Source organism: Pecten maximus, chromosome 13 (genome assembly GCF_902652985.1).
Source record: "Pecten maximus chromosome 13, xPecMax1.1, whole genome shotgun sequence".
NCBI lineage: Eukaryota > Metazoa > Mollusca > Bivalvia > Pectinida > Pectinidae > Pecten > Pecten maximus.
In genome coordinates, this window is record NC_047027.1 from 19,935,567 (window position 1) to 19,954,531 (window position 18,965).

Below are 18,965 nucleotides of genomic sequence, written 5' to 3' on the forward strand. Positions count from 1 at the left end.
CATTAGCAAGGTAAGTGAAACCTTGTTTTATGTGAATTAGAGTGCAGGCGAACTGACGATTAATTCGCATCATTACTCAACAGGCATATCAATTCAAAGGGTAGCAAAGAGAAAGGCGAGGGGAATCAAAAAAGTATAATTATATTCTAGTCAGAATGCTATAGGACTTAACTCCTGCTAATCAACATTATTAAATGATAAGTATTGCATGATGCTCATAACAGTTCATATACATAAACAATGTTCTTCTGTTATCAAGTATATATTTTGATTATCCAGTATGAACTATCAGTATGGTATATCCAATTCATGTGTTTCATTAATTTTTAATCTCTCGTTCAATCTGTTACAATATTACTATCAACATATATTATTATCTAACTCTTATTATCTAATAATTATTAGACAATACAATATAAAATAATGCTTAACTTGTGAAAGTCTATAGATGAACGTATTAATCATTCATAAATTCATGTATTAAAGTACTGTATTATCCCCTTGTGAGTCTGTCATATGTTAAAACTATAGAAAAGTTAACTTGTGCAAGTCTACAAACAAAAGCTAATGATTATTTATTTTATTAATGAACTAATTAATCATGCATAAATATAAAATAATGTTTAAAAGTACTGTAATATCTGCGTGTAAGTCTTTCATACATTATAACTATAACAAAAGTTAACTTGTGCAAGTTTACAAACAAAAGTTAATGGTTTATTTTATTAATGAACATATTAAGCATTCATAAATAATGTTTAAAGTACTTATTATCCGCTTGCGAGTCTTTCATATGTTATAACTATAACAAAAATTAACTTGTGCAAGTCTACAAACAAAGGTTAATGATTTATTTTATAAATGAACGTATCATTCATAAATAATGTTTAAAAGTATTGTGTTATCCGCTTGTTAGTCTTTCATATGTTATAACTAAACATAGAGCTAACTTGTGCAAGTCTAAAAACAAAAGTTAATGATTTATTGTATTAATTAACCTATTAATCATTCCTAAATAATATTTAAAAGTACTATATTATACGCTTGCGAGTCTTTTGTTCAATATACATATATATATATGTAACAAATCCCATAAATATCAACTAACATTCATTTGTCCAAGTCTATATTTAATAGTTAAGGGTTCATCTAAAAAAGAAAACTATTTTGCTTCCTCAAACAGACTTACATTTAAATGTATTTTATAGATAAATGACAAGAATGTATAGTTAAGGAATATGAGATATCGTTCTGTGTTACAATACGCTCTCGGAATCTTTAGAATATATTGCATAATATGCTCGCGACGGATGCCACTGGCAAAGCCTATATACCTGCATGAATGTAAAATATTTGAATTTCCACAGAATCGATTGTTGCATACAAAAACAATAACACCAAAAACAGCTTGTGTCTAGCTTTGCAGCAAAGAAATATATTGAACAAACGTGTATGCCTGAGGCGCGTTGTGTTCGATTAAATGAAACACGGAATATCAGGAGTTCAAAGTGTATTATCACATCTAAAAGTTTTATAAATACGGAGATTTTTTTTAAATAGTTGAATTATGTTCTTTATTCCATTGGAAGACCACTGTATTTTTTAAAAGATATTTCATCAAATAGCATGCATATGTTATCCATAGTACATCTCATACATTTTTAAACGGCAAATACGTAAACTTATTTTTAAGTAAACATTAACTAATTACAAAATTATACAGGTAGCTATATACAAGAAGATTTTTGTTGAATCAATCAAAATCAACTGTCAGCTTTTTATATTTCCTATCAGTACCAGCAATGATAGACGTTTTGCAGATAACAAGAGAGTGTATTTCTACATACACGAATCTCCAGGCAAAAGGCCCCGGATGTTTCAAACCGGATCAGTTTCATGATCTAAGTAGTCATTTTCATGTCATTAATGACGTGTAATGGACGTAAAGTGCTTCTTCACAACACACACCAGAGACCGAGTTATAAAATATTCATAAAATGACTTCATTCAAGTCTTATTAAAGTATATTTCGTTCCGTTTGTTGTCATATTATTACCATTGTTCCTTAAGTTTTTTTCTGAGGTTGCGTTTGTCTTCTCTCATACAATAATTGTCAGAATATACTTCAAAAGAGATTAACTTCTATAAAACTGCTGATATAATTCCTACATTCATATCCATAAATATGAAAATGATAATTGATATATTAAATGTATTGGAAATTGTAACAGAATATTTGTATTCCATTTTGTGTTATTTGAAACCTACACAACAAACCACATTTTACCATCAATGATCACGTGATATTGACACTTTTTAGAGACTATGTTAACATGTCTACAGACATCGTACGCGTTCCAGAATTTTACTCGACTCACTTTTAAGAAAACAAATATGTTTATTTAAATTGTGAGTATAATTTATCATAGTCTGAGAATCAATATATATTACTATATTTTCATTATGACTGATCGATTTACAATGAAATCTAGAACGAGGAAACGAGTTCTAATGTATGACGAAATGGTATGGTATGCATAATGAGGCCGAGTCTGAGATTCGTGGCGTAATCCCCAAAATGCGAGATCACGTGACCAGAGTACTAAACGGAAGCGGGATAATTTAATGATTTAAACCCGCGTAAAGGATATTTTATAGGACCTTGTGTGATATTAGCAAAACTCGGTAATCTTATGTGATCGGCAGTGATATTGAATTAGTCGAACACCACATTAGCATGCCTGAATAAAGGCATCGTAGAACTACAGAATTTAGTTGATCTGGTGTTCTACAAGTTGTGTGTTACACCACCTTGTGTTAGTAACATTCAAGCTACATGTTAAAAAGTAAGTTATAACAAATAGTTAAGTTCAAAATATCACGAACTATATATTATTTACCTGTGAAAACCTTAACTAGGACTCCAAAATACTTTGGAACATGGGGAAGCATTATTGAACTATCTGACAGAGAGAATTGCTTTGCTGTGATACATTATATGATACTAGGTTTTTATAACGTTACAAACATAACCCATAAATGAGAAAACAATTGTATGACGTAATCAGATATTGAGTTCCATTAAAATCGTCAGAGAAAGCTGTGATCCTTGCCAAAACTGAGTGCGGAGCGCTGACCGGGGTGTTTAGTTAGACAGAATTCGGTCTAAAAATCAATAGTTTTCGTCGGCCTCGGCTAACATGCGCTTGAAGCCACATCTCTTTCCTGAACCATATAGGCGTTAGAAATCCGATAGTGTTACATAAGAACATTGCAAGTTATATAACTTAACAAGAATCCTACATTTTGCTTACTATATCCTTCGAATACACATAATATGCATATAAATTACTGAAAAAACGTTAGACACAGGAAGTTCATCAAAGATTTATACGTTTGTTCACGTAGCATAAAATAATTCAGACACCACTTCAATTTTTTTTGTTTATACATAGCGTACCCCTGCCGTAAACTTCTTATAGTTGTTAGAGTAGAGAACGCAGTTAGATCGGGACAGATATAGGTATGATATATCAACGAGAATAGCTGAGAACAGGCACCAAACCATCAAAACGAGTATGACGCTAATGTAAAAGTTATCACGTGACATTAGTAAACGTCTCATCACTTACATTCAAGGAAAATACCTAGTCGATATAGATTTTAGTCGTAATGAAGGAGTATTAGAATACTTGTAGACGCTTACAACTTAAAAGAAGAATTAAGACACGTCTTTCACAGCCTAAACATTCTCTCAGACAGACAGCTGGAGACATCCGGGTACTGAAACCTGTCTGGGAGAAGCCAATCAAAAGTGACATGTAAACCATCTACACAGGGGCGCCTGGTACGTTATATTGTAAAACTTAAATAATGTAGGTAAGAAACCTGAGGCTGGTGGTAAATTAATATGTACCTTCTGTATATCTGAATTCCTAGATGTTGTGCTGGCTTTAGTTGTTTCGAGCGTAGCTTTGGAATAAACTTTTCAGAAAATGTATCTTTTTATCCCAGATATTTATAACAAGCTCAACATCTAAAAGAACAGAGAATACCGTATGCATGCGAAATTTTCATTCTACCTCAAAACCTATAACGTGAGTGCCAAATATGAACAGGAAATATAGACCTGCAAGGAGAACATAGACCACAAACAAGGTTTATAAAACCAGACAATTAAACGATGACCATTTAAATATGACGACGACGATGATGATGATGATGATGATGATGATCTGGAATTCGTTATTATCACTCTTTTGTGTTGTTTCTATAAAGTCAACATCAATGAAGACACAGTATAAACAAAAACATCAATCCGCATAGAGACTTCAGAAAAAGACAAGGAGTATAAGACCAGGCGCTCTGGGAGAGTAAGAGTATTCTACTTTATCGACGAAACCTGCCACATTAATCTAGTTCAAATCATGGTTAAGCCATAGTCTCAGATGAGACTTAAGATGGTGACAAAGGAACCATTAGGCAAGTCAGCAACCATCAAAAACGTTTGACTTCATGTCAAGTGATGAAATTGAATTTATTACATTTTTACCAGTGAAATATCAAAAATTATTCATTCTATAAAAGTGAAAAATATCACTTTTGCTGATTTGACCAATCAAATTAATGATTAGAAAATACCAAAATAATTGACCAATCAGAAAGTCCGACATATATGTCAGCACCTGGACAGGGGGAACTACTTTTTTTGTTTACAAATTATCGCTGTAGGCCTAGTTAGCATACGGGGTAGGTTTTTCGTTGATAAAAAATGTAATAAACAGAATATCTAACAGTGTCTTCAGTAATGCCAAATATATTACAGGCCTACTGCGCACTCGTGAAAAATATCAAAATATTAGCCCCACGAGTGAAATATATTTGGTATTATTGAAGACACTGTTAGATATCCTCTATATTTCCAAATGAGACAATGATATCGACCATTAACCTTCACATGGTCTTCAACCTATATTATCTGTATAATTTATAGCGTATCAATTCCAAACCAAATATAACTAGAATACCATGTGTCGTTGAAGTGATATATTTATGCATTTATTAAGGAAATAGTAAGATAAAATTTGAATTTCAAATAATGTATGAAAGATACAGTGATACAGGTGTTTTTAGAATCCGGCTGACAATTTCCCTCCAGGCGATTCAGTGCTGATTGATGTTGATTACTTTGATTAAGTATTGTTGTGCTGAATGTATGCGGGTTTTGTGAAGCTGCGGTATGCCAGTGTTTGTATCCATGTGATAGCGCCGAACTGACTTTATAGTGCTACCTCACTGAATCTTACTGCCGCAGACAATGAAAGATAACCTAGTACAGGTGTATTTACAATATGAAAATTGCCAATTTCCCTCCAGGCAAAGCAGTACCGAATACTGTCGATAAAGAGAAAAATAGTGACACATGATTCTGCATTGCAGATTGTCGTAAAGGGAAGGGAAGAGAATTGCCTGCACCTGTGAAATTGTAGCCTCAAGCTGACTGTTAAAACTGTGCGCCGCCACCAGTTTTGTTCCCATCTTATCCAATCACGTGGACGTTACATTTTCCCATCTGTTCTGTGGGTATCAATATTGCATACGCTCCGTAGTGAAATAATCAGTTGGCCCCTTATCTGTAGATTTTAATAGGAGCATTCATTCCATACTCCAAAAGTGTTGATACTTGAGCATTGGTCTGCTTATAGCTGCCTTTCATGGACAATATGAATGCCAATTGCATATACAATTATGATGTGATAAAAACTTCTGAGAACTGATAACCTTTTATTGCTTCAGGATCATTCTTTTCTCCTACCCTGGACAAATATGTTCTTATCTCAACCTTAAGTTGAGACAAACTCTACGTGCTCTTTGCACGTTCTCTATGTATGATGTCATGGCGACAGTATCATGACGTCTCGTCAACATTGCCTTGCATTGATGTAACGTCAATATTAGATAGATCTGCCAAAGGTGGTTAACAGGATAAGTAAAAAATCATTCACCCCCTTGGAAGTGCGATATGGAGAATTTCAACTCTCGGGGTAAGATGCTTAAGCTGCCAAATACTCGGCAAGTCTTGTGTTTGGCAACTAAAGAATCTTCCATCTCGGGTTGATATCCCCCTTGGCTCATCACGAAGGGGTTGAAATATGTTTTATTAATCTTCAGGGGAAGACGCAAAATATTTGGAAATTTCATACATAATAATACCAAGATGAACAAGACTGAGTAGACATATTTTTTAAAATATCAACAGAATGGCATATTTCTAGATTTTGGCATTTTTTTGGCGTCTTAGTTTGAGTTTTTCGGTCGCATCCAATGCATATATTTACACTTTAGGCCCTTAGCAGCACTGACGATTCCTAGCAGGACACACAGCTGTTTGATCCAGTTGTAATGAAAGGTGTTTATATCTTGCGGGTCTTTTGTACAATCCAATATCAGAATACCAGTTTGGTAGAGGAAGGCGACTACAAGAACTGAACCTCTTTGGAAACATCTAGTATCATCCCTATAATCTAAGACACTTTCTGTAGAGTGCAAGCTCTAAAGTAATACAAAGTAGGAGTTAAATATGATTGTGCAGTGAAACGCATGTCTCTTGCTGCAAAGCAAAATATGTCCTCTGCCCTTTTCCGTTTTATCGAATAACAATGATTTATAACTTATATACCATAGAAAAACAGCCCGCCTCATGTATGTTACATCCGACAAATAAAAGAGTAGACACAATCATATAGATGCCACAAAAATTATGAAGTGATATAACATGGACCGAATTGAATGTCACGTTACATTATGTGTATCGGTTACTATCTGTATAATATCCTGTCCAGGGATATATCATAGTTTTCAAAACAAGAGAGAGAATACACTTTGAAAGGCAACCGAAATGTTGATACAAAAAAATAAATCGAGAGAAAAATACCGCTTCATGTAGATTAACATGGACAACTTTTAAAACAAGAAGGATAATACGATCAGGTGTTCCGGCAGAGTAAGCGTCTTCCGTTACTGCAACCACAGCCGCAATACAAATCTAGTAAAATCCAGGTTAATTCACAATAACAAAATGAGAAGTAAGTTGGCAACAGCAAAATTAGACATAAAACTGTCGTTAGTATCAGACATTGGGTACAGAAGTAGACATAACACTGTCGTAAGAACCAGACATTGGGTACAAAGTTACACATTACAATGTCGTTTGTACCGGACACTGGGGGCACATGTTGTGCAGCCAACACTATACATTATCGAAAAGTGTCATATTCTTCTTAAAGTATTTACATTTGACTTTCAAGTAAACGAACAGATCTAGATTGTCATACAATTTAGTTTTCACAAGGACATCACAGTTTGCATTATGGTATCAAGTTTAAGACAGGAAACCTTAAACAACGACGGTCGGCGTTACCTGAAGGTGACTAATGTTGACATTTCAGGCATGTCAACTGTCACAGTGTGTACTAGATAGGTCTAGACTCGTCACGCTAAGATGTCACCTCGACATAGCGTAAATGCAAAAAAGTGTTTCAAAAGCCTCCAAATAACATCCTTAATTTATTCTTACAGACAATGCGTATTCAAGCACTATTTGTCCTACTTCAATCAGCTTTATTCACCAAATACATATAAAGTGTATATTACGTGTTAAACAGTTTCTTTTAATATCTAGCTGCACCGCTAGGTCAAGTATAACACATCGTCAATACGTCAGTTCAGGGATCATTAAAATATTTTCTAATATTGTAAATTATATCATTTGTTGAATTATGGGTCTTTTTCAGCGCCAAAAAAATCCAGAGTTTTGACATTTCTTTCGGCCTGTTTCGTGTTTGTCATCACTTACAATCCTAGTAGGACGAAACAGCTGTACTGTGTAGTTTGATTTAAATTGGCTCTACTGTATGTAACTATCAATTTGTTTTGAATAGTACTAATACCTTGTGTGTCTTTCGTACGATTTCCCCTCTTTGTTTCGTCTCTATATGGTCAGGGATTAGAAAAATAAAGGAAATAAGTCACCTCTTAAATCATTTTCTTGTTTATCAAGATATGTCAAAAACGTGATCTAGCAGGTTACTCTTAAAAGCTTGCGGCGAAAAGCCTTTCGTATCTTCATAACAGTCACTGGATATTAATTTAGTCATGTCTCAATTCTTCTGCGATTCTTTACACGAGACACGTGTTCTAGTGTGTTCATGGAGGCAATGGTTTAGTGGTGGGCTGCAGGGTTAAGTGATAGTCCCAGTCCCGTTCCGTGCCCGGTGTGTTCTTGAACAAGATACTTTTTACCCTGCTGTGCCATTTCAGCTGTAGATGAGTACACTGTAAAGCTGTGGGAGAAATAACGTATGTAACCTGTTACCGCCTAAATGGCAGCTCCGGCTGTAAGCCTTCAAGGGATTTAAGAAAGACATTTGCTGGCTACTAAAGGTTCCAATAACCACGAATAATAATGAACCGCTATGAGATAGCCATGTCACTGTGATATGGAAGAATACTTACATTCTGTGTTGCATTTACCTATATGTCATTAGTAAACCAAATTGTATTCATGAGACTGTATACTACAATTTACAGTGATTCGGTCAGAGTAGGAATACAGCCCCAGGTGTTGCAGGTCAAAACAATGGCCGCCAGTTACTTTCGGCCTGGAGAGCTTTCGAATGCTAGCATTTATAATCCACAACAACAAAATAAAGCAACTTCACAAGTTATGAGAGTACAATTTTATAATTAAAACAAAATGTAGTAATCACAAAATAACTATAAGCGCCGTTCTTGATCTAGGAATTATCAAATTATCAAGTCAATGTCGTCACACTCACAGGGGCTCGTTTCCGAATTTTCAGAAATGCAAGATACGACATTAAACATTAACATTAAAAGTCCAGTATTTATATAAAGAAAATCTCGTGAAAAATCGGGAGTATCAACATGGTTTCCGGCATCACTTCTAAATGCTAACCGTATAGCATTGCGCCGAAAAACGGCTTGGATTTTAAACAATCAGAAATTATGCAATTGTGAATAATTTTACGATATCTACAAACGTATATGAAATAGAAAATAAAGTCAAATTTGTGCAAAACAATTGTATGTGTTTGCTATTTATAACAACACGAGGGACTATATTATTCCTTCTGGAAATTTCGGTTGTTCCGGTATCTTAACTAGATGACGTCAGTGATAGGGTAAGCGGCAAATTTAAACGCGTCATAATCTACAGTAAATAAAAAAATCTTTATGAATGTAAATATAAGCATTGAACTGTTACCAAATGGTAGTATACAGTCGATATGAATAATAAATATTTCATGTCGCCCTAACGGGCGACATTCTATTTATCTGTCACCCAAATTGTATTCATATCGACTGTATACTACCATTTGGTAATAGTTCAATGCTTACATATATGAACATCAAACTACATTATTGTTACATAGTCACTCATAACGATATTTCTTTTGTATTTTTAGGTGAAAACAATTTTTTGTACAACAATAACAGCCAGATGCCCTTTTTAGCCAGTTTTTAGTCAGTCACATGTATTTTAATCACTTATATATGTTTTGGGTTTATTTATTACTCTGTTATATAATATTTTGTTACCAAAGCATATTTTAGATTTTAGTTAACCAGATAAGATGAAATTTAGTCATTCAAATGTCTTTTGTGTTTGGTAAGTTAAATGTATTTAGGTCAGTCAAAGTATTTTAATATTTGTCAGTAAATATGTCTTTTAGTCAGCGAAATGTCTTTTCGTTTAGGCTTTTAGTCTGCCAGATGTCTTTTAGTCACTCAGATAACTTATTGTTTTTGAGTCGCACGTTTTTAAGTCAATCACAATTAATAGTAACATAGTGAAAGTATGGTATCAACTGCTAAATCACTTCCAGAATTAGTTATTCGTCAGGCTAAACCTTACTTGGATTGAGGTCGCCTGATTTTAATAACATATATTGCATGTATGTGCCAGATACAGTATCATAACATTTATATGATTGGTCGCCTACGTTACGATGTATAAACTGAAATCAATAATTAAACTAAGATATTGTATAAAGGACACACAAGGTGCATCTTATGGCGGAATAATTCGTAATAGATATGATATCTGCTATGAAATTGAAGATATGTATATATACATTTTGTATATATATATTGCTATCTTATTGTAATATCCGGAATAAAACTTTCAACTGGTGTATACAAAATACATATGTTTGATGTTCATTATCATACATGTTTGATGTACAATATCATACATGTGTAGTGTACAATATCATACATGTGTAGTGTACAATATCATGCATGTGTAGTGTACAATATCATATATGTTTGATGTACAACATTATTCATGTGTAGTGTACAATATCATATATGTTTGATGTACAATATCATGCATGTGTAGTGTACAATATCATTCATGTGTAGTGTACAATATCATATATGTTTGATGTACAATATCATGCATGTGTAGTGTACAATATCATGCATGTGTAGTGTACAATATCATGCATGTGTAGTGTACAATATCATGCATGTGTAGTGTACAATATCATGCATGTGTAGTGTACAATATCATACATGTGTAGTGTACAATATCATACATGTGTAGTGTACAATATCATACATGTTTGATGTACAATATCATACATGTGTAGTGTACAATATCATGCATGTGTAGTGTACAATATCATGCATGTGTAGTGTACAATATCATGCATGTGTAGTGTACAATATCATGCATGTGTAGTGTACAATATCATACATGTGTAGTGTACAATATCATACATGTGTAGTGTACAATATCATACATGTTTGATGTACAATATCATACATGTGTAGTGTACAATATCATACATGTTTGATGTACAATATCATGCATGTGTAGTGTACAATATCATACATGTGTAGTGTACAATATCATACATGTGTAGTGTACAATATCATACATGTGTAGTGTACAATATCATACATGTGTAGTGTACAATATCATGCATGTGTAGTGTACAATATCATACATGTTTGATGTACAATATCATGCATGTGTAGTGTACAAGATCATACATGTTTGATGTACAACATCATGCATGTGTAGTGTACAATATCATACATGTTTGATGTACAACATTATTCATGTGTAGTGTACAATATCATACATGTTTGATGTACAATATTATGCATGTGTATAATACAATATCATGCATGTGTAGTGTACAATATTATACATGTTTGATGTACAATATCATGCATGCGTAGTGTACAATATCATACATGTTTGATGTACAATATTATGCATGTGTATAATACAATATCATGCATGTGTAGTGTACAATATTATAAGTATTTGATGTACAACATTATTCATGTGTAGTGTACAATATCATACATGTTTGATGCACAATATCATGCATGTGTAGTGTACAAGATCATACATGTTTGATGTACAACATCATGCATGCGTAGTGTACAAGATCATACATGTTTGATGTACAACATCATGCATGCGTAGTGTACAATATCATACATGTTTGATGTACAACATTATTCATGTGTAGTGTACAATATCATACATGTTTGATATACAATATCATGCATGTGTAGTGTACAATATCATACATGTTTGATGTACAATATCATTCATGTGTAGTGTACAATATCATACATGTTTGATGTACAATATCATTCATGTGTAGTGTACAATATCATACAGGTGTAATGTACAATATTTTACATGTTTGATGTACAATATCATTCATGTGTAGAATACAATATCATACAGGTGTAATGTACAATATTATTCATGTGGGAATTGTGTTGAAGAAGGGTCAACTAAAGCATAAAGACCAATTACGCTCAAGAACTTTTCACAATACAACTTTTGCAACATATATATTTTGAAAACTATAATAAACCAATAAAATTGTGAATATCCTAGCAACAACTTCCTTTGCTGTTTACTTTATTTACAGACTGACACAACAAATGGACAATTTGGCGAAGAGTTACCCGGATGTCAGCTATGTGGCGGTTCATTGTATGATTTGTCAAAACTTTGTAAGTTTGATTGCAAATGGATTTTTACTGAGGTAATTATTTAGCAATAACATTGTTTATTGTTCTTATTGTGTGAACATGAGATTGTGGTATGTAGATATGTAAGTTTGATCGCATAAGATATAATCATTTTCAAAACAACAAATCCAAAATATCTTTAAATAAAGAGATTGACTGTTTCATTGTTTCATTATATTTTCTTGTCTGAAAACTATCAAAGCGACATTTGTGTGCAACAAGATGTTTCGTAAAAGGAAATATTTTCTTTTTCAAATAGAACGGAAATACAGTAAACTATCATATACACCCTGTCGGATACACAATTTTCAAAGCTTTAATTCAAATTATAAAAGTCTTTTATTATATTTACATGTTGTCATCGCTCAAACTAAACTTTAAATTTGTATCCTGGATATTTTATTGTCGTCATATCGGGACCTAATGTAAAGATCACAAACACACCTGCTGAATTTATCCAACCTGAATATAGCGAGCCAAAGATGATTTATTACTATGATAAATGCTCGAGTAACCCGCACTTTCCCTTATTCATCATCAAGCCTTCCTGTATTGAGGAGACCATCACAGGGTAAGAAGGCGCTATGGTGGTTGGTTGCCCTTATCGCCCATGAACTAACTTGTATATACACCATGTTTGGGTGTTATAGTAACTAGTTACATCATCCTACATAGTCTTAACAACGACAACTGACCTATTTAAAACAACACTACAGTACCAAATGGGCCATCCATACACCATGTGACCTATTGCACCAATCACGTGACCTATACAAACCAGACTTGTATCAACCATTTATATACATATAAAAGACCACGTGATCTATACCAACCGGACTTGTTTAAACCATTCATATATAACATACCACGTGACCTATACCAACAGGACTTGTATAAACCATTTATATATAATATACCACGTGACCTATACCAACCGGAATTGTAACAACCATTTATATATAATATACCACGTGAACTATACCAACCGGAATTGTAACAACCATTTATATATAATATACCACGTGACCTATACCAACCGGAATTGTAACAACCATTTATATATAATATACCACGTGACCTATACCAACCGGAATTGTATCAACAATTTATATATAATATACCACGTGAACTATACCAACCGGAATTGTAACAACCATTTATATATAATATACCACGTGACCTATACCAACTGGACTTGTAACAACCATTTATATATAATATACCACGTGACCTATACCAACTGGACTTGTAACAACCATTTATATATAATATACCACGTGAACTATACCAACCGGAATTGTAACAACCATTTATATATAATATACCACGTGACCTATACCAACCGGAATTGTATCAACAATTTATATATAATATACCACGTGAACTATACCAACCGGAATTGTAACAACCATTTATATATAATATACCACGTGACCTATACCAACTGGACTTGTAACAACCATTTATATATAATATACCACGTGAACTATACCAACTGGACTTGTAACAACCGTTTATATATAATATACCACGTGAACTATACCAACTGGACTTGTAACAACCATTTATATATAATATACCACGTGACCTATACCAACGGGACTTGTATCAACCATTTATATATAATATACCACGTGAACTATACCAACGGGACTTGTATCAACCATTTATATATAATATACAACCTGACCTTAACCAAGAAGTCTTCTATAAACCACTTAAGTCCACTATCAACCACCAACTTTGATACCACGTGTTAAGCACTTTTATTCGGCGGCGTCTAATTTGTAAGCTATGGATGTTTTAGCTGATGTAGTTATGATGCTATAACGCACATTTTCATAAATGCCAAACTGAACAATCAGCAGAACATTCATTACACAAAAACATATCCTAACAGATGAAGCAGAGTTATGTCTGAGAGGTTCTCTTAACTTTACAAATGCTATTGATGACGTCAAAGAAATGGTCACGTGATTAAGTGTTGTTATTACCCTCCCAATGCATGTTGTATTTCTCTCTATGTGTCCAGACGGAAGATTCAGAGCTCATTCATAGAAAATTCGCATGACAACTGTTTGTTTGCGATTTCTGATATTCACTGATTAGAAAAATATACACCACAAAATGTCACCATATGAACACCGCAGGTGCTGCACTATAGTACATCACTTATATTTTGCGCGGGAACTTGTTTTCGCATTAATACTCGATGAGAATCAATCGCGAAATTAAATTTTTCGCGATTTTTGGAGTCAAGCTATCGATAACCGAAATAGGAGTCTTGCGGAGGCTATGACTATAATAGCTCATCATTTCCGAAATCTAAGTGATTTACAGCAACAAAGTTTTATGTTATGGAAGATAGCTGGAAAATAAGAAATATAAATTGTTATATTTGTATCTGTGATTTGATAGCCTTGCATTGATCATCAGTTTTACTTACCTGCGGACGAAATCAATGTAAACCATACCTGCCTCATATTGTAATTACTTATCTTATACTGGAATTACTTATATACAGTAGTTATCATTTACATTATAATCAATTACCTTACATTGTAAATACTTCTCTTAAATTGTTATTACTTACCTAACATCATAATTACTTACCTAACATCATCATTACTTACCTAACATCATCATTACTTACCTAACATCATCATTACTTACCTAACATCATCATTACTTACCTAACATCATCATTACTTACCTAACATCATCATTACTTACCTTACATTGTAGTTAATTACCATACCGAAATCAACTACTCAACATAGCAATTATTTACATTGTCGTAATTACTAAGCTTTCCGTCTGTTCGTAATTACTTACCTTACATTGGACTGACGGCGTACACAGGATTACACACAGTCCTGTTATCTTACAAGGCTAAGTCAGAAAAAGTACAATGGCTGCATTATGTATTTGTGGTAACCTGTTCTTATTTTGTTTATATGTATTTTTAGGTATAGTGTAGACATCTCAATGTATCTGATTGTCGTTGCTGATCGACCTGTAAACTTCCTCCGAAAGCTCTAAGAATTCTACATACAGTATAAGGTGTCAAGTATGCGATAAAATATACCGAAATACATCACATGAAAACTTTTTATTTTTATTTTGCGGGATTAAATTTCCATAATCAAAATACTTTTTACAGCAGTTTCAACAATATGAGTTTACATCAGGTTTTATCAACGCTCGGACTGTTACAACAAGACACTGGAGATGTTTTTGAGTACAAGTTACACAATCATGCGGCCATTGTCTTCATGCTCCATTCGATAACATACTGACAACATAGATGGTAAATGTGTATTGTTTTATCACTTAATCGGCCAGTTACATATATCCAGTGAAATCGCCCATGTAATAGTTTTTTTTTCGTATGTCACTAGTGTGATATACACTAGATCGCCTTCCATTGGCTGCGCCAGTCAGAAAGCGATTGCAACGTCATAATACGCACATTGACGTGACGTCACCAACTAAAAATGACTGCCTAAGTTTGGTTTGTCCCCCACAATCTCATTTTAAAATTGGTCAAAATAAAGGTTTCTAATTATGTGATAATTTAATTATATGAAACATATCTCAAAGTTTTTACTTTTGTTATACAAGGCTCGTAAAATTAAAAAAAAACTTTTTAATTAAATATCCTACGAAATAAATTTCGAGACTTTAATCCATGACGTAATGGCATTGCCAATACAACTAATTTCTGACTTGCACAGCCAAAAAATATTTATCCAGGGTATATCACGCTAGTGACATACGCAAAAAATGTAGCGGGCCGATTATGTGTTATCATAGTATCATCATTATCATTTTAACAATTACATACCCCGTCTTCTGTTGTCTCCAACCCTGCTCCACGCCAATGTCCAATGTTCCCTTAATCAAGAAACAAGTAAAATATTTATCATGAATACAGACTGTAATAGGAAATATTGAATACAATAAAATAATACTTCAGATACAAAATATAATAACTATTAAATATATGTCATAGATTCATCAAAATATTAATTGAATATTATATCATAATTAAGTGGTTATCGAAAATGGCGACATAATTAATTGGAAATAGGTTGTATGAATAATAAATACATCATTGTATTAATATGCAAAATGCATGAAGTGCATGCATTGCTATGAATAAAGGATAGCGTTTACTGATTATGAAGATATTGAAAATGACTGGGTATAGATGAAGATATTGTTAATGACTAGATATAGATGAAGATATTGATAATGAGTGGATACATATGAAGATATTGTTAATGACTGGGTATAGATGAAGATATTGATAATGAGTGGATACATATGAAGATATTGTTAATGACTGGGTATAGATGAAGATATTGATAATGAGTGGATATAGGTGAAGATATTTAAAATGACTAGATATAGATGAAGATATTGATAATGACTGGGTATAGGTGAAGATATTGAAAATGACTAGATATAAATGAAGATATAGAAAATGACTATATGGAAATGGATATAGATTGGTGACCATGTAACAGATGTTGATTTACAGACAGAATTCCAACACCAGTCAGCTGATACAGAGACCATAAGCTAGTATGTGTTGTAATCTTCTGCCATACAGTTTCAGCCTAGTTGCTATTATGATTAAAATGCTGATAAAAAGAGTTCTTTCTACTTTAGTTTTCAACGTAAGATAACGTTATTCGAAATGTTAAAGGCCAGTGCCTCTGATGCTGGTGTGTTTTATGGTGTTATTCCAAAGTCACAGCACCTTTGGTAAGGTACGTTAAGTAACGGTAAAGCGACAACTCCAATCCAGAAACATTATTCTGTTGACAGATTTAATCAATCTTCAGAGAAAAGTGAGTATCATGTTTAAGGACCTTAGTTTAGCTTGGCAAGGGGGAATGCACACATAATCTTTCTTGTTAGGGCGAAAGCTCAAAGCCAAAATACTCATATTACAAATCAATCCTTCAGGGAAATAGAATATATTTTAAAATAAATTGTGTAAAAGTAAAATAATTTCGGGTTCTTTGATCAGGGAGTATCTCACATCCTCACTTCCCTTAGATCAAACAGGTATATTCATCTTCTGATATTCAGATTTTCTTTCAAGCAATCATGTTGATTAACTAGAAATAATTCTTAAACGGTAACTTTTCAAACAAATCTGTCGTCATGTCATCTCTGCTACTGCCAAGACAAAATTATTTTTGACGTTTGACATTTTACATGAGAAAATATGAATCAATTGGCATAGACCGAAAACATGATGTAAATACGGAATCATAACTGAGAGAGAGACATAACTTAATGTTGATATAGAGGAAGACATTCCTTGATGATGATGTTGATAGAGAGGGAGACATTCCTTGATGATGATGTTGATAGAGAGGGAGACATTCCTTGATGATGTTGTTGATAGAGAGACATTCCTTGATGATGATGGTGATAGAGAGGGAGACATTCCTTGATGATGATGGTGATAGAGAGGGAGACATTCCTTGATGATGATGTTGATAGGGAGGGAGACATTCCTTGATGATGATGGTGATAGAGAGGGAGACATTCCTTGACGATGATGTTGATAGGGAGGGAGACATCCTTGATGATGATGTTGATAGAGAGACATTCCTTGATGATGATGTTGATAGAGAGGGAGACATTCCTTGATGATGATGTTGAGTAGAGAAGGGAGAACATTCCTTGATGATGGATGTAAATAGAGAGGGAGACCATCCTTGATGATGATGTTTGATAGAGAGACCTTCCTTGATGATGATGTTGATAGAGAGACATTTCCTTGATGTTGATGTTGATAGAGAGGGAGACATTCCTGATGATGCATGTTGATAGAGGAGGGAGACATTCCTTGATGGATAGTTGTTGATAGAGAGGGAGACCATTCCTTGATGATGATGGTTATAGAAGAGGGAGAACATTCCTTTGCTGATGATGTTGATAGAGAGACATTCCTTGATGATGATGTTGATAGAGAGGGAGACATTCCTTGATGATGATGATGATAGAGAGACATTCCTTGATGATGATGTTGATAGAGAGGGAGACATTCCTTGATGATGATGGTGATAGAGAGGGAGACATTCCTTGATGATGATGTTGATAGAGAGGGAGACATTCCTTGATGATGATGTTGATAGAGAGGGAGACATTCCTTGATGATGATGTTGATAGAGAGGGAGACATTCCTTGATGATGATGTTGATAGAGAAACATTCCTTGATGATGATGTTGATAGAGAGGGAGACATTCCTTGATGATGATGTTGATAGAGAGACATTCCTTGATGATGATGTTGATAGAGAGGGAGACATTCCTTGATGATGATGATGATGATGATAGAGAGACATTCCTTGATGATGATGTTGATAGAGAGGGAGACATTCCTTGATGATGATGGTGATAGAGAGGGAAACATTCCTTGATGATGATGTTGATAGAGAGGGAGACATTCCTTGATGATGATGTTGATAGAGAGGGAGACATTCCTTGATGATGATGTTGATAGAGAGGGAGACATTCCTTGATGATGATGTTGATAGAGAGACATTCCTTGATGATGATGTTGATAGAGAGGGAGACATTCCTTGATGATGATGTTGATAGAGAGGGAGACATTCCTTGATGATGATGTTGATAGAGAGGGAGACATTCCTTGATGATGATGTTGATAGAGAGGGAGACATTCCTTGATGATGATGTTGATAGAGAGGAGACATTCCTTGATGATGATGTTGATAGAGAGGGAACATTCCTTGATGATGATGTTGATAGAGAGGGAGACATTCCTTGATGATGATGTTGATAGAGGGAGACATTCCTTGATGATTGATGTTGATAGAGAGGGAGACATT

General features: G+C 33.8%; 1 long non-coding RNA gene across 1 annotated transcript in view; it reads left to right on the top strand.

Annotated features, from left to right (window-relative positions):
• LOC117340315 overlaps positions 1 to 12,251 on the top strand; it is a 29,863-nt gene extending 17,612 nt beyond the window's left edge. The window contains exon 2 of the long non-coding RNA XR_004535431.1: positions 11,988 to 12,251. This is a non-coding gene — a long non-coding RNA (uncharacterized LOC117340315). The remainder of the gene's footprint in view (positions 1 to 11,987) is intronic.
• The last annotated feature ends 6,714 nt before the right edge of the window (positions 12,252 to 18,965 follow it).